Source organism: Nipponia nippon, unplaced genomic scaffold, assembly GCF_047370975.1.
Source record: "Nipponia nippon isolate SJK-2023a ecotype South Korea unplaced genomic scaffold, ASM4737097v1 scaffold_1, whole genome shotgun sequence".
Lineage (NCBI taxonomy): Eukaryota > Metazoa > Chordata > Aves > Pelecaniformes > Threskiornithidae > Nipponia > Nipponia nippon.
In genome coordinates, this window is record NW_028262290.1 from 151263882 (window position 1) to 151286533 (window position 22652).

Sequence of the window (22652 nt, forward strand, 5' to 3'; positions counted from 1 at the left end):
CACGTGCCGGGGGCGGGGCGCGCGGGCGGGGCCCGGCGGAGGTGGGGGGGGTGTGGCGGGGGCGGGGCCCGCGCCGCGCACCCCGGGTCCCGCCGGTCCGGTCCCCGCCGGTCCCAGCCGGGCCCGCCAGCGCCGCGGCCGTGCGGCGCGGCTGGGGGCTCGGCGGGCGCCGCGCCCGCGCCCGGGCCCGGGCCTGCGCCTGCCCGGGGGCCTCGCCCTTTGCGGTCGCCGGGGCCGCTGCGGGGCGAGCGCGGGCGGGTTTGCCGCGGGCCGCCGATCCGCCCTCAGCAGCCTCCCGGCGGCGAGGGGGACGGGGGAGCCGCAGCCCGGCGAGCGGCGCGGGGGTGCTGCTGGTAACGTGAGCGCGGTGCGCCTAGGGGTTCGCCCCTCCGGTCCGCCGTCCCTCTGCAGCACCGTCTGCCGCAGTGACCGCTCCGTCGGTGGGACCCTTCGCTCACGGGCACGGTCATTGAAACACCGAGGCCTTCCTGGCCGCGGTAAAAAGAACAGATGGAAAACAAAAGCTACACCCCTTCCTCGCTGCAACCAGGGCTCTGTCTGAGTGTTTAATAGTTGATAACCGAAGAAACCACAATTTTTAAATAGTCTGACCAAAAAGAATAAGAAATAGTCCAGTTCTTCCAAGCTCACTTGCTCGGTATCTATCACTATATTAGTAAAAGCTGTCGAACATGAAGTTTGGGAACATTTATGTGGCCTTCGCAGCATTTTCAAATTGTAAGTAATCCTATCTTTCTCTTTAAAAAAATGGTATCTAGTCCTCATGGCAGCAAAGATAACCTTGAAAGCTTGAATTGAGCGTAACGGATACAGTGGTATCTAAATGAATCTGCAAACATCCTGGAACAATGGCACTGAGATGTGTAAACCGTCTGCGTTCTATTAATCTAATCAAGACTAATGTTGGCCCTAACTTATTTTTTGATTATTTTAACACACAGAAGAAGGAAGGAGACCGTAAAATCCTCAAAAGCTGGGAGGAACAGGTTTGCTGCAGGGAAGGAAAGGCAATGGGAAGAGACCTGAGGAGTGCAAGCAAGACAAAGAGAGACTCTATTTGAGGAAAAGATAAAAATAGCATCAAGAGGTATAACTGGACACGTGGACACATTTTCATATTGAATGGTATTTCCACTATCGGTGTTTGCCTCCTATCAGGTGGTATGTGACAACATGCAAGACAAGTAGTAAACACTGCAAATATCTTACAGCTTTGCTTCTCTGTGTCTTAGCATGAATACTTGTGAAAATGTCCCCTTGACACCAAGGATCATTTGACTTTGGGCTGTCTGTCCACAAAACCTCATTATTAAAATTCTGTCGATGGAGTAAGGCTGATACCACTGTCACACCTACTCGTTCAACAGTTATTCACCGAGTCTGGAAAAACAGACTAGAGACTAGTATTTCTATTGCAAGGGAAACAACATCTTGTATATAGACGTCCATTATTTATCATTAAAAGGCAAAAGAAACATGTAAAAGGAAAGTAGTTTTGTATTCATACTTATTCTTTTGTAAATTATATATATATGTGAAAAAGATACAGAGTGATTCAGGGTATGATGTTCAGTTGGATGTTTTAATCTAATAGGATTCTATCTGTATGCCCGCTTTTGTGGCAGAAAAAAATATACTTGGGACACTTGGGTATTTCTGAGCAAGCTGACTGCGTTTTACCTACTGACATGCCTGAGGTATACATAAAAGCGTGTCAAAAATCAGTCATAGTAACCACACTGTAATTATCTTTCTTTACTGCCAAGGCTTCACAAGAGTGCTGCAGGATATGGCATTAGTGATTCAGTCTGAGGCACTCTTCCCTCTGAGTCAGTGTTGAACCAATGGTCCCACGTAATATCAACATGCATAATACAGCTGAAGGTGCCAGAAGATATGTAATTTTGAGTCCCTGCCCGAGTGCAGTCATGAAGATTCCACATTACAAATAAACTGTCCAGCCCAAGTTCCCATTTTAGCATCTCTTACGTATTCTGCCTATGAAGGATTTCCCTGTCGTTTCACTGGAGTAGAAAGAGCTAGAGTTCGCAACCTTTACTCCCCATGCCTTGTTTTTCCTGGAGATGCAGGATGGCTATCCTACTGGCACCTCAGATGGGACTATATGTCTACGTTAGGTGAAAAGATCCAGTACACCTAATGACCCCATGAATATCAGATTGAAAGAATTGCCACCTCCAATTGCTTTATGTAGTATATGTGAGCTATGGTAGAAACTACAGGACTCTTAATTCATTTGTCTATTGCATTCTGAATGTTTTATGTCATAACTCACACACAGAGACCTCAATCTCTGTCTTTGTAAACTGATTCCCTATGAAGAGTCAGTGTTTGAACTGTGTCTGTCTGTCCTGTTATGCCATATCTTTCAAAACCTTTGTCCAAATTTGACTGTGTTTGCCAAAAGGGAGTTGCCTCAAGGGTAATTAAGGTCCCGCAAGTTTGCAAAAGCAGGCAGCTGTATAGACGCGCAGGAGAAGCCACATAAGAAAGTGACTTCATAAATGCCACATTGTGGAGCAAAAGTTGACCCAGTACTTCACAATCTATCATAAAACACAAATTCATAGAAAACAAGTTTCATAGTTCTGGAAATCCAGTCTTGGAAAAATCCATTTTTGGTGTTTAAATTAGACATAGAAAGGATGCTTTCTCTCCTTAGATTCCAAGTTCTGAAATACCGGTGTTGTGTATAAAAATCTGAGCCTATTAAATTTGAAGGGCAAAATCCCATTTTACTTTTTTGCGATTTTTTTTCTTCCGAGTCCTCTCTTTCAGATCTCTACAAGTTCAGCTGTCCATTATTTTATGCCTCAGTCACAGTAATTCTAGATGCATGTCATGTTTTAATGAATTTGAGAAGCGTATCTGAGATTGGACTTTGCCGTCCTGTTACTCATAATGCTGATGTTGGGTAACCAACAGAAATGTGCTGCTTAAAACGTGATCGGTATTAAATCCGGGTTGTTTGTTCATTGTTTGCCACCCCCCCCCTTTCCAAACAGACTAATCTCATTATGAACTGTGTTGATTCTTTCTTTCGGAAATGACCGAGAAGGCAAACAAAAAAAGCTTTCTCACATCTAGCAGGCAGATACTGCAAATATCCACCTTGCTCATTTTGCTCTCTCCTTGGGTTTTCACTCCTTTTTTCAGAGACTTTTTCTCTGTGTTTGGTCTTACAGCCTCAGTAGTGATATGCACTGGAGAAACCATTCGGAATTTAGAGAAAGAAATGCACTTAATTAAGCAAACAGCTCTGATATAAATAGAAAATATTTTTATTTTACTTCAAATACTACTTAAAAGTGTGTTTTATAAAATGGTTCAACGTGCCTGATATAAAGCACATTACCTGGGGCATCTCCTGTCTACTCTGCTCCTACTCTCAGTTTTCTGACAGCTTCTAGCCTCTCACCTCTAGCTAAACATACTTTTACCACCTACGCATATACATACAATCAATTCCTCCTTTCTGTTCTTTCTCACTACTACAAAAGCACTTTTTAACAGTGCAGATACTGTGGGCTTTTTGCATGAACTTGTCAATTTACTCCCCGTCTCCTGACTCAACTAACAGATGAGCCATATTGATTTATATTACTGCATGTTATAAGGAAAATCAATTTAAAAGGGAACAAAGAAAGTAAAGAATATGGAAAAAGGAACCCAGATTTCTCAGAAGTTCAGTGAAGAAGTTCTTTCACCATGACACTACAAAGGAATGTTCTCTGCCTTAAGGAGGAACTTTTACCTGCAGTTTGGCAAAGGTCATTTCTTTTACTGTGAAAAATCGGGGAGGAATTTGTAAGATTTTTCCATCGTGCCAGCAGATTATTTTTGTAAATCGTATTAGCCAGAATGGGCTGTGGCCAACGCATGCTTTTTTACTCTGTTCTGTTCATTGGCCACACGGTCACTGTGGTGTTCAGTATTTGTATCTCTCTCTGAGGTCATCCAGTGGAAGCTGTGACAAAAATTCAAATGTGCCTATTGTTTGTATTAGCGGTCTCCGTTTGCAAGGAAAGAACAATTTTTTACGACTATCTGATTGTCAGCATTACCAAAGAACAAAGTGAGATTTGTTTTGGTCAAACGGATCCTTTAATTGTGCTCTTGCCAAGACCAGGCTCACTGCTTACCTGTGAAGCTAAATTGTTTATCACTTTTCTCTTTTTGAGCATAGTATTCCGAAATGTATCACTTCTCTGTTGAGCATGAAAAGATAGCTCTGAGTCACAGCAGAGAATTAACAGCGGAGAAAGGTACCGAATCGTTTTCTGGCAGAATCGCTGCAGCAGACAGTGGGTGAAGGAGAACATTTCTTTGTGCTACCTTGACTTACGACCTTTGCCTGAGCTAAATCGTAGTCAGCTCTGCACAACTAGTTGTGTCCTGAGCTAGCCGTGGTTTGAGCTAACAGGCAAAACATACACAAGGCACAATTAATCCTTTAAATAACAATATCCCTTTCCTGGGATAAACTTATTATGGAAGGTGTTGATACTCAAAAAGCACAATGTAAATGTCCATTTATACCTTGGAGAATCAAGGAGGGTCCTGCACCAGTGTCTTTAATTTCTAAGTAGCTTACTTTTTGTCTAATGAAAAGGAAGAAATTGTGTTTATGAACCACGGATGAGCAGAATCGAAAGAAATGTAGAGGTATTATATAGCTGTGCAAAAAGAATGAAATAAAACCTTGCATGTTACATGTTATTTGTATTGAAGTTCATTTTGTTATACTGCACAAAATTCAGGCTTAGAGAAGATAGACGAGGGAGTTTCTGGTTCCCCAAATCACACAAGTTCAGAATTCGCTCCAGCGCAAGGGCCCAGCGTGGCTCAGCGAGCAACGTGCTCGCTCCCAGGCGCTCCGAAACGGGAAGTTCAAACTCGCCCTGCGCGTTGCTAATCCCATGCAACCCCCGAGGCTTCTCAAGGTCCAATAAGGTTCCCGGTGGATGGTCAAAGTGAAGCTATGTGAGGTTGTCCAGTTTATACTGAATGCTATTTCTGAGAAAGAGCAGAAATTGATAGACTGGGCAGGATTCATCTCTGCTTAACAGGCATAGCTAAAAGGCAGGGAAGAGATTCGTCCTGCCCAAGTTTTTTAGGTGTCCATTAGTACGTATCTGCATCTAAGGCAGATGTCTAAGCTCCCTTGATATTAGGTGGAGTTGTATGCATTACGAAGGAGCCTGGAGAACAATTCATCTCATCTTAAAGTAGGCATCTGTGATCAGATCGACTGCACTCTAGAGGCTGTTGATGTAGTTAAAGAGTGGAAATCATTGCTACTGGAATTGGTGGATGCCAAAAGTTTTCATGTTCAAAAAGAATTAGAAAAATTAATGAGAAAAAATTGAGTGACTTAGAATTGTAATTTTCAGCTGCCTGAAGTGAATTTAATCCTACCTATCCTCAGAAAAATAGACATGCATGTGTTATATTTCAGTTTTTCTCTGAAATCTTTTGTTCTATAAGCATGATATTTTCTCTTAAAGGTGTTTCTTGGTCACCATGGGGTTGGCCTTGAAGAGAACAGAGCTAGAGAGCAATCCTGATGGAAGAGGTTTCACCCTATGGATCCCAGCAATTCAGAAAAATATTTCATCTGGTAACTCTGATAAAGTTACCAGACCAGTAAACATTCTTGCAAATCACAGCCTAAGGCTGTGGCTGTGCTGGTAAACAAACGGGGCCACCCACCCCGTTAGATGGTTAGCGTGCTCCCTGGCGTGGCATGGGCACGTGGTTCTGGCCAAACTGAATCTCTCCGTGTTCAAGCAGTTTGAGACTTCGCACGGCCCAGAGGCTGTTCCCATCAGGCACTTTGGATGCATCCACTCTGGTTTTGAGGGTGCAAGAGTTTAACTGACAGATGCTGGCAGTTCACCAGGGCCAGAGGACAGCCTTAGCCTGTTTTATTTGCTAATACAGGCACAGCTTTAGTGTCCAGGGCTGCCTATGTGACTGGGCAAGCTATTGCTGCAGGAAATACTGTATGTGCAGGGTGGCTCTCCTATTTGAGCTGTGAATAGATGTGAGTTGGAAATTGGGAGGTGCTTTCTACCCATAATAGAAATAGGAATAGGAATAGCCAGTAGTAGCAAGGGTAAAACATACTTTTTTTTTTTTTTTATCATTCAGCATGGGAGAGACTATTTTAAATACGTGAGCAGTGCACTCCATCTTCTGCGAGGTCCCTAAGCATTTCCATATTTCACATTTAGTTGAACATAACAAAGGTGAAGAGGGATTTTGATCCCTCTCTGTAAATATATCAGGGGAAACATCAACAGAAGCTTTTCTCTCTGAGCAAATTGGATGCAAATTGGCCTTTTTTTTGTAAAGCTCTTTGCCATCAGGAGGGTGGAGATTTTGAATGGCTTCAGAGAGAGCACTAGAAGTAGGAAAAATCTAACTCATTTCAAGATGCTGTTAGATACATTTAGAGGAAAGATGTGACTTGGTTGCTTATGTTGAGGGAAGGAGGATATGAAGGTCCCTAATTCTCTACGGCTGTGCCTATACCGGTGAGTTAAAGAGGCCTGAGCATCTCTCGGAGAGTGAGGCCAACCGGCCCAGAAGGGCCCACAGCCATACTATTAAACACTCTCGCTCTTCAAAATCTGGTGCTCACGTCTAAACTACCAACTGGGAAGGGTCTCATCGCAGGACGTGTGTGGGAGATGGCAAGCTAGCCTCTGAAAAAAACCGTGGGAAGGACAGTACTAACAATTTCACAGTATAGGTGATCAAGTTCCAGTGCCTGTGACCATGTTTAATTTACTAGTACAGATGCCACCTTTTATTCTTCCTTCTCTAGTTCCTCTGTTCCATTATAGCCACTGCACCAAATCTTCTCTATCTAATTCTGCTTCATAAAAGAGAAAAAAACTTTCTGCGCCAGTAGCTACTGCAGGAGGAGTCAGGTAGAAGGTTATGACATTTCCATGACATGCTGTATTTCTTTCAGTTCTGTGTTTTGCTTCTGACAAAAAAAAAGTTATTTCAAGTCCCTGAGTGGGCTGGTATGAAGGAAACTATGTGCTGGCTCAGAGTTCTTAGTAATTTCAGCATATCGTAGCCATTCCCAAGGAGTCACTGGAGTTCAGGGTCCAAACCCTTTCCAATCCTGTCACTCTTTCTTCAGATAGAGATATCTTCAGGAATCCAAGTCCTCATTTTGTCTTATGTTTGCTTTCCTGCAAGTTTCTCTGCTGGTTTTCCTTGCTCTTTCTGGTTGCCCAATTGTTTTCCATTGAAAAAGGAAAAGAAGCCCTTACAAGGTATTCGTTGCTCTGAGGCTGGCGTAGCAATAACGCTGTAGGTGACGCAGTCAATGCTGCCATTAGTTCTGTTGTCTCAGCTGCTTCTAGCCAGAAATGAATCATTCAGGTTTTTCACTGGAGAGCAAACTATGGGAGAAACTCATAAAAAGGGATTGGCAGGGTCTTCATTATTTGTATGTGGTTTTTAAATAGTAAAATTGAAGTGTCATTAGAAAGAATGGAAATTTGTAGTATTTTGCCTGGACCAGCATAGATTTACACCCCAGGCTGATGTGAAGGATGCCCTGGAATGCTTGGGCTAGATCATAGCGTGACTTTGCGATTGCTCCACCAAAAAGCAAGGGGGAAAAGAAAGGCTATGTTAGCTGTGGCACTGCATTGCACCTCCTCACCGTAGCTGTTGTCTAATGCCTTGTCCCCCAGCCTCAGCCATTCCCTGTGCTGGCACCCCCAAAAGTGTTCATGAAAACTTCTTACCTGCATCACTGTCATTAAGCCAGTCCCCAAACTCTCTTATTTTTCATTAAAAGCATTGATTCATGTGATCACAGACTACATTTGAAAAGTCAGGTTTCAATTTAATAAATGCTAAACCTTTTAGTAAAATTGTTGATGGCAAATATAAATATTTTTGGAAGGGGGAGAGGCTTGTATCTCCTTTGAAGCCCGTGAAATAAAAACATGTCCAATATATGGACATTTTAGCCAGTTCTAATTGGCTCAGTCCCTAATTAGAAAGTCTTGAAGCATTCTGCATAGTAGGTCATGACTTTAGCAGTACATAATATGTAAGCTCCATCTGCTGTTTTACATAACTGAGGTCACGATCTCTTCCTGCAGAGTGGGAAGAAAGATGGCGCGGCACCTGTCTGCCCTGACGACAGAGGGACACTGTGTAGGATGCTGGTTTCGGTCAGGATGAAACTATGTCCTGGAAGGGAGGAGCCCCAGAGCTTCTGCAAACAGCTGAGCCGGGATAAAAGCTGTTGCCACCAAGGCAGGTTCACAAGGAAGTACTAGCAGAGCTCTAAGTATCTATTATACTACTGATAAAAGAATACCTAGAAGGTGCTTCCAATTACGAAATAATAGCTATACCTTAGGGATGAATAAACTCCGAAGCCAAGCGAGAGGTGTTCACTGGCTCAGTGTTTTGTTATCGTTATGTTTGCAATTAATGAAAAGGGAGGGAGAGTTCTCTGGCTTCCTGCCGAGACAAAAAAAGTAAGGGGGAAAACAAAATTAAAAACAGGCCTCGACTTGGGTCACAACAAATTTAAATGTGAGAGTTTTAATGGCAAAACAAAGACCTTGTAGTTTAGTTCAAATGAAGCAGAAACTGGATTTAAAATCATGTTTACCATCTCCTCCAGATTAGCATCCTAACCATGAGACAGTCACTCTAAAGTGAGCCACCCTCAGTCCCTCTGGCTGGCACCGTTCCGGGGTGCGGAAAATATATGAGCAGTCATTTCAACAAAGGACGTGAATGCTTCTCCGCCTGGAGCGCTCCTCCAGGATGGAAGATATCTGAAGCTCAGTCCCTCTGCCAGTGAAGATTTCATTATTAATGCTAAGTGGAACAGCAGCAACAGGACTGCAAGCACCCCAGAATATTTAATGGCATGGTGGTTAGCGATGAAGGACTAAGAAAGAGGTGGTGGAGGGGGCTTAAATCCCCTCAAGCAGACACCGAACCTGCATCTTTCACGCTGAGAGTGAATGTTCAAAGAGACAGCTCCCTCCCCCTGCTCCGTGATGGGAATACGGTGACATTGCTTTTCCTTTGCTCTCTCTAGGCAACATCTTTCAAACGACTTCAGATCAAATTGATGAAGTTTTGGAATGAATGAAACTGTATTTGTTGTGATTTTACTATTCACTGGGAAATATATCATCCATTCCTACTCTTTCCTTGTTTAATGGAAATTGTTTAGTGCATTAATACCCACAAGTTATCATTAAAAGAAACATGGTATTTATCGGCATCTTGGCTCTTGGTCCGAAAATAAAGCAGAAGACAGTTACTTCCAAGCAGGTCTCTCAAACTGCAGTTTTCTGTGCCAGCCACCTGGCACTGAACGATGCACTAGGACTCGCCTCCCTGCATCAGCTTCATCAGAACAGAATAGCAAAATAAACGCGGAGCTGGTAATCTGGCCCACATACTCCATGCATGCCACCGACTGAGTGTCTCATTAGGTGCTGAACACAATAATGCAAAAATAATCATGAAACAGGTCGTTGCTGTGGAGGCTGAGAAGCTGTCATGCCAGCAGAAGTTAAAACAGGTCTGCTGATGCACTGGTAGGCAAATGATAAAAAGTTATTATTTTTTAATAGATGTAGGTCTTCGACTACTGCTCTTTCAATTACGTTATTATTAGGATCTCAATCACCCAAAACAATTATCTTCCTCAGCCCTTTTAATTTGCTTCTTGGAAGAGGGCAAGGGAGACGGAAGAATTGCTTTTTCTTATAAGAGTAGCTCAGTATTTTTCTGCATGTTTTATGAGTGGGTATTCCCCATTCTTCTCACTTTATTATGCCCTTTTTTAAGAGATTGACAAAATTTATTTTTGGAAGCACGATAAGAAAAACGTAACGTCCTGGTAAGGAGAACACAGATCAAAAGTTTCTAATTGTGCTCTTTCAATAAAAACAAAAGAAAAAAAAGAAGGGACCATTCAGTGATATAGAAATGTTACAAAGTAGGAACTGAGGGTTTTTCACACAAACTAGAACACGATACTTGCTGCCAAAGTCCTTCACGGAGGCCAAGGTGAGAAAACAAAAGGAGCTTTACGCAGGTAGCCGTGGAACAGCGACGGTTATAAACGCTCAGGTTTTACAGCGTAGACCAGCCTTTTGTACCTCTCCCTGGTGAACAGAAAACCAGGGCGTGTTGCCTCATTTGCTATTCCTCCAGAAGAGCTTGATTTTTTAGACTTTTAGAGACAGGATATTGGCCCAAACAGCCCACTGAGCTGACAGCATGGGCCTATATTTATGGTGCTTTCTGTAACGCCAATAAGAATTTTGAGGTGTTTAATCTTGACAAGTGAAGGGTGTAAGTTTATCACATAAAATCATCACTTCTAGACACAAACATGCTCGATTCTCAAGGAAACATCATTTATAGACTCCAGGTTAGCCAACCTGTGTCGTTCTCCCCTGTTCCCTTGTTTATTCTGGAGAAACACAAGCAAGTTAAACAGGTTTCCATTTGCTGTGACAAAAGCCAACCTCACATAAATTCGATGGTTTGCAAAGTGAGCAGGATGATTAACTGTGAATGACAAGACAGAAATTCCTCCACGATATTTTCAGGAGCTATGAAATAGCCATGGACAAGATGGTACCAGGATTTTATCCCTGTCTTTTTAAAGATACATCCTCTACCCTCACTGCTTCGTGCCCGCAGTATTACCGGCGACGGTCAGTTCTAGGTCATGCTTCAGTCACGCCTTGGCATCCCGTGTGTGACCAGCCACATCACCTGGCAGACGGCAGGGCGGTAGCTGGGTCACCTTTGAGCCCTAAGGCCCAGGCGGGTGAACAAGAACTCACTTCCACTGCTGGAAAACTTGAAAAACAAAGGGAATGTGCAGCCCATCTCTCTTCTTTATTTAAAATCCCCCCCCAAGCAATTATAGATGAATTATGCACTCTTCCCCTCTCCTGTGTATGCACTTTCTAGCTGGCTAGATTTTAGTCATCTATTATTCATTGGCTTGCTCTCTCTTCCCTGCTTTTCCCCTCTCTTCCCGCCGCCGGGATTTGGCAGGGCTGGTGGGGAGGCTCCTGGCCCACCAGTGCGCAGGCCCCTGCTCCTCCTGCTCACCCATTATGGGTTATTGCCATCTGCTGGAAAACCAGGGTGGATGGACAGATGGACAGAGAAACTCACCCCGGTCCCTGGAAGTGAAGTCAGGCCCCTTGAATCGGGTGGCTGAGTGGTGAGCTGGGGCTCGCTGCGGCGCAAGGGGCTTCTTTGGGGGCATTGGGGCAACAAGTTGCCCCCGGGGCTCTGGGTGAACCCCAAAGCAACCGCCGTGCAGCAGTGACAGGATTAGTACGCAGAACTAGGCTGTCACGCAGTTGATAGGCTTTCTTTTTAATACAGATCTTTTCAGGTCATTTCGTTAGATATGCAAGAAGAATTTTTTCTCTCAAGGCTTAATTAATCCCAAGCACAAGTGAGAAGACTCACATTTAAAATTCCCCTAAGCAAGCAACACTATTTTATGAACAGATCTTCAACGTCTTACAAAACCAAAAAAACACTCTGGGACTAGGGATGCACTCCGATTTCAGGAGCTCCTGAGCCTTTCTGCGGCCTCTGACGAACCGCCTAATGGTCCTGCTGGGCCAAATGGGGGGGAAAAAACTTTGTAGGATCCCAGGCAGATGACTATCAATACGCGCTTTTAAAAGAAGCCTTTGTGCTTTCGTATCATGTGTCGTTATGTTGAAGCTCAACTGCTATCACTGTCAAAGGAAAATTAATTAATCTCTTAATGGGAGATGAAATGACAGCTCCAATTTGCTGTGTTACCTTTTATTCCTGACTGTACACTGCAGTCATTTAATATCCCCCAGAGAGGTGCTTTTATAGAAGCATACAGATTACTTTTTATAGTTCTAAATCTTCCTTTACTTCTTTACTTACAACTTCAAATAACTTTTTAATTGAGTTGTCAGATAGCAAAAGGCTAAGTAAGGTACTCAGGGGGTTAATAACCCTGACCAAGGAAAATACAATGTAGAGGGGAGACAATTACATTTACTATACAAGCCTATGGTGTATCACAAAGATTTAGTTCATGTTATAGATAAAATGGCAAAACAATTCCAAATAATACCTTAAAAGAGGATGGATCTGAGAATTCAAGCACTTGCTTTGCAATAATTTTTAATTAAAATCACATGTTTAAATATCTTCATTTTAGTATCCTGAATATTTGGCTTGGTGTGAGTGCTGGGAAGTTTAGCAAAATTACTAGACCACAGGCAGCGTTCAGATTAGCTTCCTAGGCTGAGGAAATCTGACAGTCATTTGTCTCCAGACAAATCACAGTCTGACAAGATGATGTGCTGATGACTATCTATTTTCTGTAAATTCTGCAATTTTTCATTCTGTGATTGCACAGCAAGAGAAAGACAAATGACCTTGTTAAAATCAATGCTCCCAAAAGTAAAAGAAGCCTTTGATTTGGTCAAGATCATCTCTCATTATCTGGCACTTACATGTGAAGGCTGTTGAAACTTTACTATACCCTGATTTTTGAGCATCAGAAAGAGAAACAGGAAAATGGATCTGCAGAGGCTGCAGGGCCTTCTCATACCGGGCTTTTGTCACATGTGCTTCATCCATGGATTTATTCGTGTTAATTGACCATGAGATGCAGATTATTATTTTATTATCCACCTGTGTGCTGGAGAGTACATAATGAGGGAAGAAGTGAAGTACTCAAAGTTCTTCGCATTTACAATCCATACTGCCGTGACCAAGTAATAGATATAACACAGTAAAAAGATGGCTTCTGTGCTGAAGAATTAATACTAGATGAAAGAAAAAAGTGGTACGGGGGGAGAAGAAGATGCTGTGGGAACTGGGCCGCCTTGCTGCTGCAACCACATTGGGTGACAAAGAAACCCATGGCAAAGTGCTCAGAGCTGCGGGAGGGCACTGCGCTTCCCCACTCCTCTCTTCTCCTTGGGGAATCTACGGCTCTGGGCACCACAAAAAATTCTGTGGTTGAATGGCAGCGTTGGTCTTACTGCTTGATTTGGGGGACGCTTCACTGGAGTGTTTTAGTGACTTACAGCAAGAATTAATCAACTAATGTACCAAGAGCACACCAAGCCTATCCTGCTGGCGGTCCATTTAGAGGTATGATTTCATTTTTTTTTGGAGTTATTGATTTTAGAAATGCTTTAGGGTAGGAGGTAAGGGAATGTAACCCATGTAGGTGATTCTCACAATTTTATTTGTGTTCGTTTGATTTAGGGGCTGGCTTGGCTGATGCGGAGCTCTGCAATACCGGGGCTGTGCGCAGGCGGGTTCCTCCCGCTCTCCCTGCCCGCAGGGTGCCTTCCTTGGCCCCGCTTACCGCACCAGGGAGCAGTCCTGTCCTCCCACGCGATGCCCAGGGCTGGGGGGGCGGCGGGTGCCCTTCAACCCTCTTCCCAAACCCTAGGGGAGATCCCAGCAGGAACCTGCCCAGAAGCCAGAGCAGGGGGTCCTCGAGCCCACTGCCCCGTGCTGCCGACACCCAGGAGGGGCTCAGGGAAAGGCTGGGCCAGGGAGGGCTGGGGACACCAGAGGAGGCTCAGCTGGAACCCATTTCCCTGCAGGGAAGGGGAAGCAGCAGACAGAGGTGGTGGTCACCTCCCGTCAGCGGTTTCGCTGCCTCTAACCCAGGAGACCACACAAGTTTCCATTCACTCCTCAACATGCAAGCCTTAGCAGCGCGAGGCTGCTGTAGGACACGGGTTTAAGACAGCGAAGACCTTTTGTTGACAGGTTTCCATTTCAAAACCTGAAAGGTTTTATATAGCAGGGTAGAGATTTTTCTGTCAAGTCTAATCCAGGCCAATGCCATGCCATAATCTCCTAATTATACTATGCAGTAGGATCAGTCTCTCTAATCCCTAATTATATCTTTGATTGGAAAATGTTTTGTCTCACTTCTGTCTCTTCTACATGGTCTCCACCTGCCCAAAGAATCCTCAGAGCTGCTAATAGTAATTAACAGGTAGAGCTCAGCAGTTTCTTAGAAGGAAATTGCAAATTCTCCCCCAAAAGTAATTCAGTCATCCCAAAACTGTTTATAAATTTAACCAAATAGTTATTTCTAGGGGAAAAAAAAAAAAAAAAACAAACAGACAAAACCATGATTAATTGTTGGTGACAATTCTTCTCACTGGGGGGGGGGGGAGGATGCTGCAGGATGCTCTTGGCCTCGCTCACTTGGAGGCTTTTCCAGTTTGCACCACTGAAAAATGCTCACCCCTGGGCATCGGAGACCCACATCTACTCCAAATGAAACCTCACCCATTAGGGAGCGTTTAGCCAAGGAGCAGCGATGACCCAGCTATTCGGGAGAGCATCGCCAAACAAGACATGATTTATTGGTCAATTGGATACAGCGGCAAGGCTTTGGGTCAGCATGACATCCTGGCAGAGCCTTGTCATTCACCCGGCACGATGGGGGCACAGCTGCTTTCTGAGGCAGGACTGGTCAGCGGGTGCTGGCTGGCATCGTCCGCTCCAGCTTGTCTCCGTGACCCTCCCTCCTTCTCCTTACAAAGGCTTTTATTCACACGATTTCCTGGAAACCTGCTGGGGGGAGGAGAAGAGCCGGAGGAACAACTGTCTCTCCCAAAGCATGTGGCCCCCAAATATATTGCTGTCCTCAACCCCTCTGGGCCAGCCCACTCCAGGGAAGTCCCTACTGACCCTAAATGGTTTCAGTTTCCCTTATTTTGCCATCTTCTCCACCTGCTGTGTGAGGTACTATTGGTGAGGAACAAATTTGGGTGTGTAGGAACAGATCTGTGTATGGACCCTCTCCTTATTTTTCTTTTTATAAATGCAAGGAAAGAAAATGTTTTGCTTCGGGTCAGATGGGATGGTTTATGTGGACTAAGCTTTTTTAACCTAAATGAAACACCTGCAAATTTTACATACTGCTCACTCTGATCTTTGTTTCTTTGTTTCTGTAATCAACATTTTGGTTCAGCTGCTGAACTGAAAAAATCAGTAATTTTTTCAAACCAGTTCATAATGCTGGGATGGGGCTGCCTCCCTGTTTGGAATAATAACGGCACTTGCAGGCATCAGTTTAGTGACCTGTGGAAAGTCTGCACTGAAAATAATATTTGGTTCTTCATGAGTCCTGTACTACTTCCACAAAACGAGAGAAATCAGTGGTCTGTGGCTCAGACCCTGCTGCTGTAGCAGCTGGTAGAAGCTGCTTGGCAATACTGCATCAGGATTCAGAGGTTTAATAACAATTACTGTGTGAAAAAGATGCAGAATTAAATTAATCTCCCATTATTCAAAGTGCAAGCAGTAAATATTGTAAGAGGACCGTTGGGGCGGAAGTTTAAATAAGCTGATCCAGCAGTACCAGCAGGGCTTGGGGACGGGTTTGAAAGCAGCATTTAGTTCGAAATGCTTAGGAAAAACAGTAACAGGCCATGAGGAGCTGGGGTATAGAGGCGGGAGACATTTGGTGAAAAAACAAGTTTGCTTTCTTGCAAATCAAAAAGAAAGATCAGGAGCAGTGCTAATGGGGAAACTGGGGAGCTCACCGTCCCCCTGCCTCTCCTCCCTCTGACAGGCACATGGCGCTGCACCGTCTGCACTGGCACCGCGCTCCCTCTTTCATTAAGTGCCTTAGCATATTAAAAGCGGCATGATTTTAAACTTCAGCTTCAGTGGGGACCCCACTTGTTTGTCCCCCCCTTCTTCAGTAGGCAGCTGGTCTGGCCTTTCCCTGCATTCGGAGGTGACCATGAAAATGCCCCAACATTCACCATTACTGAGAAAACCCAAACACCAGAAAATCCCAGGCTGGGTTCCCAAACCAAACACATCTGGCAGCGCCCCGTGATGCCAGAAGCATTTGACAGGATCAGAGGATGAACGCGATGGCATCAGCCAGGCAGTGCTGTCCTTCAGGATGTCATTTGCAATGGCAAATATTATTGGTAGGCGACTCACAAGCTTAGTCATTGCAAAGGTGCCTCAGATCTGGGACAGGTGTTTTGGATGTGCAACAGCGAAGGTAGGATAGCCATGGAAAAACTGTGTAACCCAGTGGTTTCAGTGGACAGCATCGCTGAGCCGCGGGCACTGAGGCAGGCACAGATCAGTTTTGTTCACACATCTCCAATGGCACAGGCAGGTCTGAGATCTGTTCCCCAAACTGGTCGGTGGCAGGTAAGGGCTGCTGCCATTTGTAAACCTGGCTGTGTTTGACTCCAAGAGCAAGAAAACATGATTTTGTGAAGCTCTCAGGCTTTGAGCCCCCCAGGCACGGCAGAGCACAGGACCTGCAGGGCTCTCCATGCTCCGCGTTTGAAGGACAGGTGAGGAGGTCTCTTCCCAGGTGCCGTCAGGCAGAGACACTCACTGTCAGTGTGCGCAATACTCGCATAACCTGGGGGTGACTGCAGTGGAGGGAAGTGCTGCTCGGGTGCTGCTGCCACCATCCCCTTCCTCTTCGATGGGTCGGCAGGTTGGAGTCCTGGCCTCCTGCTGCACGTCTGCTCCCCGCTCTCCGTGGAAGGGGAGAAGCTCATGAGGGAGGGAGGAGGCTCTGGGAGGTTGCATAGGAGGACACTTCAAGCAAGGAAAGGTGAACAGGAGGACCTCCAGTATTCACTGGCTGGTTTTTGCAGGGAGAGAGCTGGCTCTCACATGGGCTCAGGGTTACTTTATCACCCAGATGTGTGCTCCAGGACAGAGGAACTGCCGTCGCTTTGGAGATCAGGTTGCAAGAGAGTAACTGAGAGTTACAGAGTCCCTCTGCCTGATGCTGCACAATGGATTAATACTGCAAAGGACAATTTGTACAAGCTGAACGAGATTTTTGGCGCAGCAATTGCCCTAAAACTCTGGAATTCCTAATTGCCGTCACAACCCTCTCATTGCATGACTGATACTCGGCATGTGACACAGCATTAATTGTGCATTTCGATTCGGAAGTTGCAACTAATTACTGTTGTCCTGACGAGTGCTTCTATACTTCCTCCTTTTCACACACACAGGGTTGGTAGGAATACATTAAAGATTTGATCTATCCAAGTCAGTCATTCAAGAAGTATAAAATTACGATGAATCTTAGGCAAGTAGTGCCAGCCAAGGGCTGAGGGCCAGCTGGAGGTACGTACCCATGTCATGGTGCGAGAGTGAAATTCATACGTGCTTTCGTCAAGTAGGAAGAGCGGATTTTGACATCCTGACTTGTTAAGCTCGCGCCTTTCCTGGAATCACACCTAACTTAGAGGTTTATCTAGTGAAATATGACTATGAATAACACTCCTCCAAACAACCTAGTTTCATCACTTTTAAAGAGGAAGGGCAGCAGAGACTCCTTCCAGGAAGGAGCGTGGCGGCCAGTGCACACCCACGCCTGCCGTGGGGCAGCTGGGTGGCGGGCGGGCGCCGCGGGGCCGGCAGCACGCTCCACTGAGTCACTGCTCCTTGTAGCACCCTGGTGCCACGGGCTCCTCCCTGCTCAACACCTCCTTCCGCAAACCTCCTCCTGCACCTCTGGAGTTACTGAGCCACCGGGCAATTAAAGTTATGGCTCTCGCACAGGTGACACCCTGGACACTGTTGCAAACAGCCAGGAGCACTCAAAAAGTGCCTGCAGAGCAAATGCAGTCTCCCTAAGCGCCTGTGTCGAGTCCGGTACGTGCCTGTTTGGCGACAGGAACGGCAATGTGCACCCGAGCTCTGCTACCCGAGACCCAAACCTCCTGTTCGGTCTCAACGTGCCCACGGCTGCCCGTGGCATCCATCAACATCCTGATTCAGGCTCATGCCGTGGCTGCTGCTCGCAGCCACCAAGGACGTGAGTCACCGGGGAGCGAGTGAGCAGGCTGCCTCTCGCCAAAGCACAATGACCTTTCCTGGGGTTTGGGGGATGGGGTTATTTTTTTTTCTTTTAAATTCCCCCTCCTGTGGGCAAAGGCCTGCCATCCTTTGCAAGGCGAGATAGGGAAGGCTGGCACACCGCTCAGCTAGCACAGCTGAATCATACAGGCAGAGGCAAGATGTTGTGTAAATCTGTTTCAGAGCAGTTTAAGAGGCAGACTAAGAGCAAGGTGCTTTATTCTGAACACAGCCCTACCACCTCATCCCCTCCATCAGCAACTCAGTTATTAACATTAATTATTTAATGCCTAATTAATAACAGATATTCTACCTCTGCTACTAACATACTATGAGACTTCCAGAAAATCATTCTGTACCCCCATGTGCGATCTTTACACAGAAATGATGTCTGACCTCTGTGAAGTGTTTCATAAACTAAGAGCAATAAAAATGGTTTTCCCCCAGGAGTTGTTTTCCCTGCCTCAAGCAAGGCTTTCCCAATATTTGTTTGTCTGCTTTTCATTTTTAAAGATAGTTTAAAATGTTTAGCATTAAGAAGTGTCATTACAGAAACAAACTGTACAGTGTCCAACATGTGACATGCCGGGGTAGTTTCAGTGACAGTATTGCACACGCATTAGCGCACACACATCAAATGAAAATAACATTTTAGAGGGGAACATATTCCATGTCACTCCCCCACAAGAATATTTTAGAGGGTAGGAGAGACCTGCAGCTGTTTGGAAAGTATTAGTCTCATTGCAGAGTGAGTCAATATTTAGTGACATATCTTTTTCCAAGTATATCAGAGTACAGGACATCTTCCACTTTACTGATGCTCTGGGGATGCTTGTGCAGAAAGAGAGGCGGCCGCAAGCAGCTTTCTACCACCAGCCCCCCAGTGCAGAAGTGGCAGCAGCCACCGGTGCTGCCTGACGGCGAGGTGCCTGAATTGCTGGCTGCCCCCTCGCCTGCCCCAGCATGAGCAGCTGGCGCGTTGCTGCCGCCAGCAATGGCGGTGCGACCAGCCACAGCGTTAGGATGACACGCTGCGTTTTCAGGGAGCTGTGTGCTCCTTCGTGAACACTCACTGCGCTCCGTGGAGTGGGCAGCAAGTTCACAGCAGGGAGCCCGCAACGCAGGACTGTTGCCAACTCAGGCTCTGCCTTGGAAGTGGCCATATTAAATAAAACGCGAGCTTTTCTCATACTTGGCACCAGGCCCAATCTGCGCCGAGTTGGTTTATGCAGCTAATGCCCTGCTGGAGCAGGGCAGCTGCTCCCTTCCCGCTGGCCAGAGGCATGCTCAGCCGCGGCTGCTCTGCTCCCTGGAGCAGGGGGGTCTCTGGCCGCAGCCTCCCCGGGCACCGGTGGGGCTGCCGGTGACTTCAGGCTGCGTGGGCTGGGGCTGCATGCGCAGCAGAGAACGGCCCTGCCTAACCCCACACTCATGGTGTAAACGGAATTAGGTCATTTCGACCAGAGAGCATCTGCAAGGCTGTCTCTGTATCAAAGGATCAGCAGAACAGAATTGTCTTGAGGAATAACAAATCCAAACATACATATACACACATACATTCACACATATGTATGTGCACATACATATGATTTTTTTTTATATATATATATATATATACCTGAATAAATACTGCATACATTGTGTAGTGCTGTGAGTAGCTTGAGGTATTTGGTGTATTAGACAGCAGTCAGCTTCTATCTGACTTTAAGGAGTATTTGTTAATGCATGTGTATTAAATGAATGCTGACTGAGTCAAATACAAATTATCATATCAGTAATATATATAGAAGACAAACCTAACTCCTCTGCTAAAGGCATTGCCCTGCTCTCCTTCTCTATCCGGCATTTTCAGGCTCCAAGCTTAGAAAACAATCCTGCTACAATCATTACACACAACTAGCGACAAACACAGACGAGAGTCACGGGGATGATTTAGGCTGCAATAGCACCCTGTGATATTTAACTTTTTGGCTAGCATTCATAACCTCCCAATTACACAGTGGACACGGAACAGGTAGGTACCTACCCGCAAGATGAAAAGGCAGTGCAGGGAGCGCAGCGTGCCCCGGGCAGCCACTGGAATAGCTGCCAGGGAGGGCAGAGCCCAGCCCTGCTCCCCACAAGGGCTTAAACACTTCTTTGCAAATATTTTTTCTAATCCCATCTTTAAAAAAAAAAGAAAGGGTTTTTTTTCAGCTTTTTGAAAGTATATAGGAACTGGGAGTAGGGAATCCTCTCTATAGACCCATACACGAATCATGACTCTCTGTTTTGGTTCATTTAGGTGCTGGGTTTGGTTTTCATTGCTGCTGCTTTCACCCACTGGTTTAGTGGTTAAAACAGTCAGCCAAGATGTGGGAAACCCTGGTCCAGACCCGTCCTCCACCCAAGGGCAGCTGCAGGCTTTTGCTGCCCTCTCTCCACCTCTCAGCTCTCCCTTTTTTTCACTGAGTCCAGAAATATTTATTTGGTCAAGTCAGTGTGAGTGTCTGGTTGAGAGGTCATCACTCATCAGCAGAGGTGGAAAAGCCTTTTCCCATCCTTGCTCCTATAATTATTGAATACCAAATACTGAAATGTTCCCTGCAGCACATTCCCTGCCACCAAGACTTCCTAATCTGTGTGTAAGAGGGGTCAGCACCTTCCCTGGCCCCAGCTGTGAGACAACCTGTCAGATGTGCCCCCGCGCCGTGACATCCACCAGGGCACAGGCTGCGCGGAGGCACTGCGTTTTGCCTGTGAGTGCTGAGGAGCTACGCACTTCTGCAGTGACAGACAAGTAGGGACTCCGATGACTTTGGGTGTGGAAAAGCAGGAGGTAACAGAACTAGATCTTTACAGGATTCGGGCAGGTTGCTGTGAGTACACCTAGATGCTGGGTTATGAAGTTGTCTCAGGCTCATCTTAGATGTGTGTGGTGATGTGTGATCTGCACTGCTGTTGAGAGACAACAGGAATTAAAATAAAAGGTGGTCTCATTAATCTTGTCTAAAATATCCGAGGTCTATGAAGGTCCAAAACTTCCCCACGGACACTGGATTTTGTGTTGATGATACTGCCAATGACGCTGCCCATTGCTAGTAACAGCAGCAGGCAACCTCTTGCAGCTCTGTTCTGCTAGAAGCCCTAAGCTATGCAAATAGAATAAAATATTTGCTTAAGGTGAAAGGCTTTTCCTGGGATAGCATTCAGGAAATATGGGGACAGGGGAAGAAATGAGATTGAGGAAAGAAAAGCTCTATAAACCTTTATTCCTTTCCAGCCCAACACAACACCCACTTCTCTGAAGAAGTCCCCTTGACTTTCCTCCAACCACATGAGCCACTTTCTCTTTGAACTTCTCTCCAGCCCCATTGGTTTTGTCTACTCTTATGGATGTACTTTACTCTTCCATTTCTGCTCTCACCACATAAAATTGCAAACTTCTCACAGCGATGCACTCACTGGCTGAACTCAAAGCAGGGCATCACGAAGCCCATCCTTAACCCCGCAGCAGACTGGTCCTTCCCGCTGATGTTGTACCCACCACCTCGCCTCACCAAATTTCTAAACATTAAAGCAGCAAGGGATCTGCCCCGGCACGGAGGTGAGCTTCAACCAGCAGAAACCGATAACGGCAGAAGTATTTTGCCGCGTCAAATCCCTGGCAGCGCCATAGCTACATATTTTCCCGATGGTTATCTCCTTCCCCAGGGTGCTCTGTGGGTGCAGCACAGGGGAAACATGTTTCACCAAGTCAGCACCAACTCGTGCCAGCTCAACCTGTTATACAGCAGCAACAAGGTCTTAGCATCTCTTCCAGCATCTCTTCCAGCAACCAGCCCTTGGTATTACCCAGAGCAAAACGGAGACACAATTCACCCTCTGCCACTGTCTGGGACAGGGCGGCGTGTTATTCCTCTCCCCTCCCTGTGCCTTGCGTTCCCACTTTCCCTCGGGCTCCGGAGGAACAATCCTCGCTTGTTCCCGCTCAGTGACCTGGTGCTGGGATTAACACACATGAGCGGCTGCGCCATCTGCACAGGGAAAAAATGCCAGGGCTGCAGTCGGGCGTAAGTGGCCGGGGCAAAGGCATCCGCCTTTGCCCCGGCCACTCACACCCGGCCGCAGCCATCCGGTGGGATGGATGGAGATTTAACATAACCCAGGAAAGAAGTTGAAAAAAAAAAACCCAAACTCAACCCACCCTGGGTTTTGAGCAAGATGAAAAGAAGAGGCTGATCTATGGGGTTTCTTGGGTGGAAAGGACATCTGCAAGGAAAGCCTTGCACCTCATTGCTGGTGGGGCTGCGGGGAGGAGGGCTGCACAGAAGCGGGGGTCAAACAGGTGATATTTAGAGCAGCAGAGGCCCCAGATGACTTGTGAGTTTGATTTCAATAATAATAATAAATATAGGCCCTTTGTGGGGTGCTGCCAAGAACCTCAGCCCTGCCCGAGGCTGTGCACCCCACGGAGACCTCTCACACCAGGAGTGGGACCTGAGGAACACAAGCGCCGATTAGGGGAAGACGTCAAGGCCACCAAAGCATTTTGCACTGATCACCAACCGGGGAGCTGATGGGAACAGTTTCCAGCACCTACCCAGGGGACTGTGGGGGGCCCCGGGGAAGGAGCCTGCCCTTGGCCCTCTCTGATTTTCTCAGGGCTGTGCTCTCAAGCACTTCCAAAGGGCTATTTT

The 22652-nt window shown here is 46.1% G+C and overlaps 1 long non-coding RNA gene across 1 annotated transcript; it reads left to right on the forward strand.

Moving 5' to 3' along the window:
* Positions 1-269: 269 nt before the first annotated feature.
* On the forward strand, positions 270-4761 carry LOC148057668 (uncharacterized). The gene is made up of 2 exons (XR_015705690.1): positions 270-738; positions 963-4761. It is a non-coding gene; the product is annotated as an uncharacterized LOC148057668 (long non-coding RNA).
* The last annotated feature ends 17891 nt before the right edge of the window (positions 4762-22652 follow it).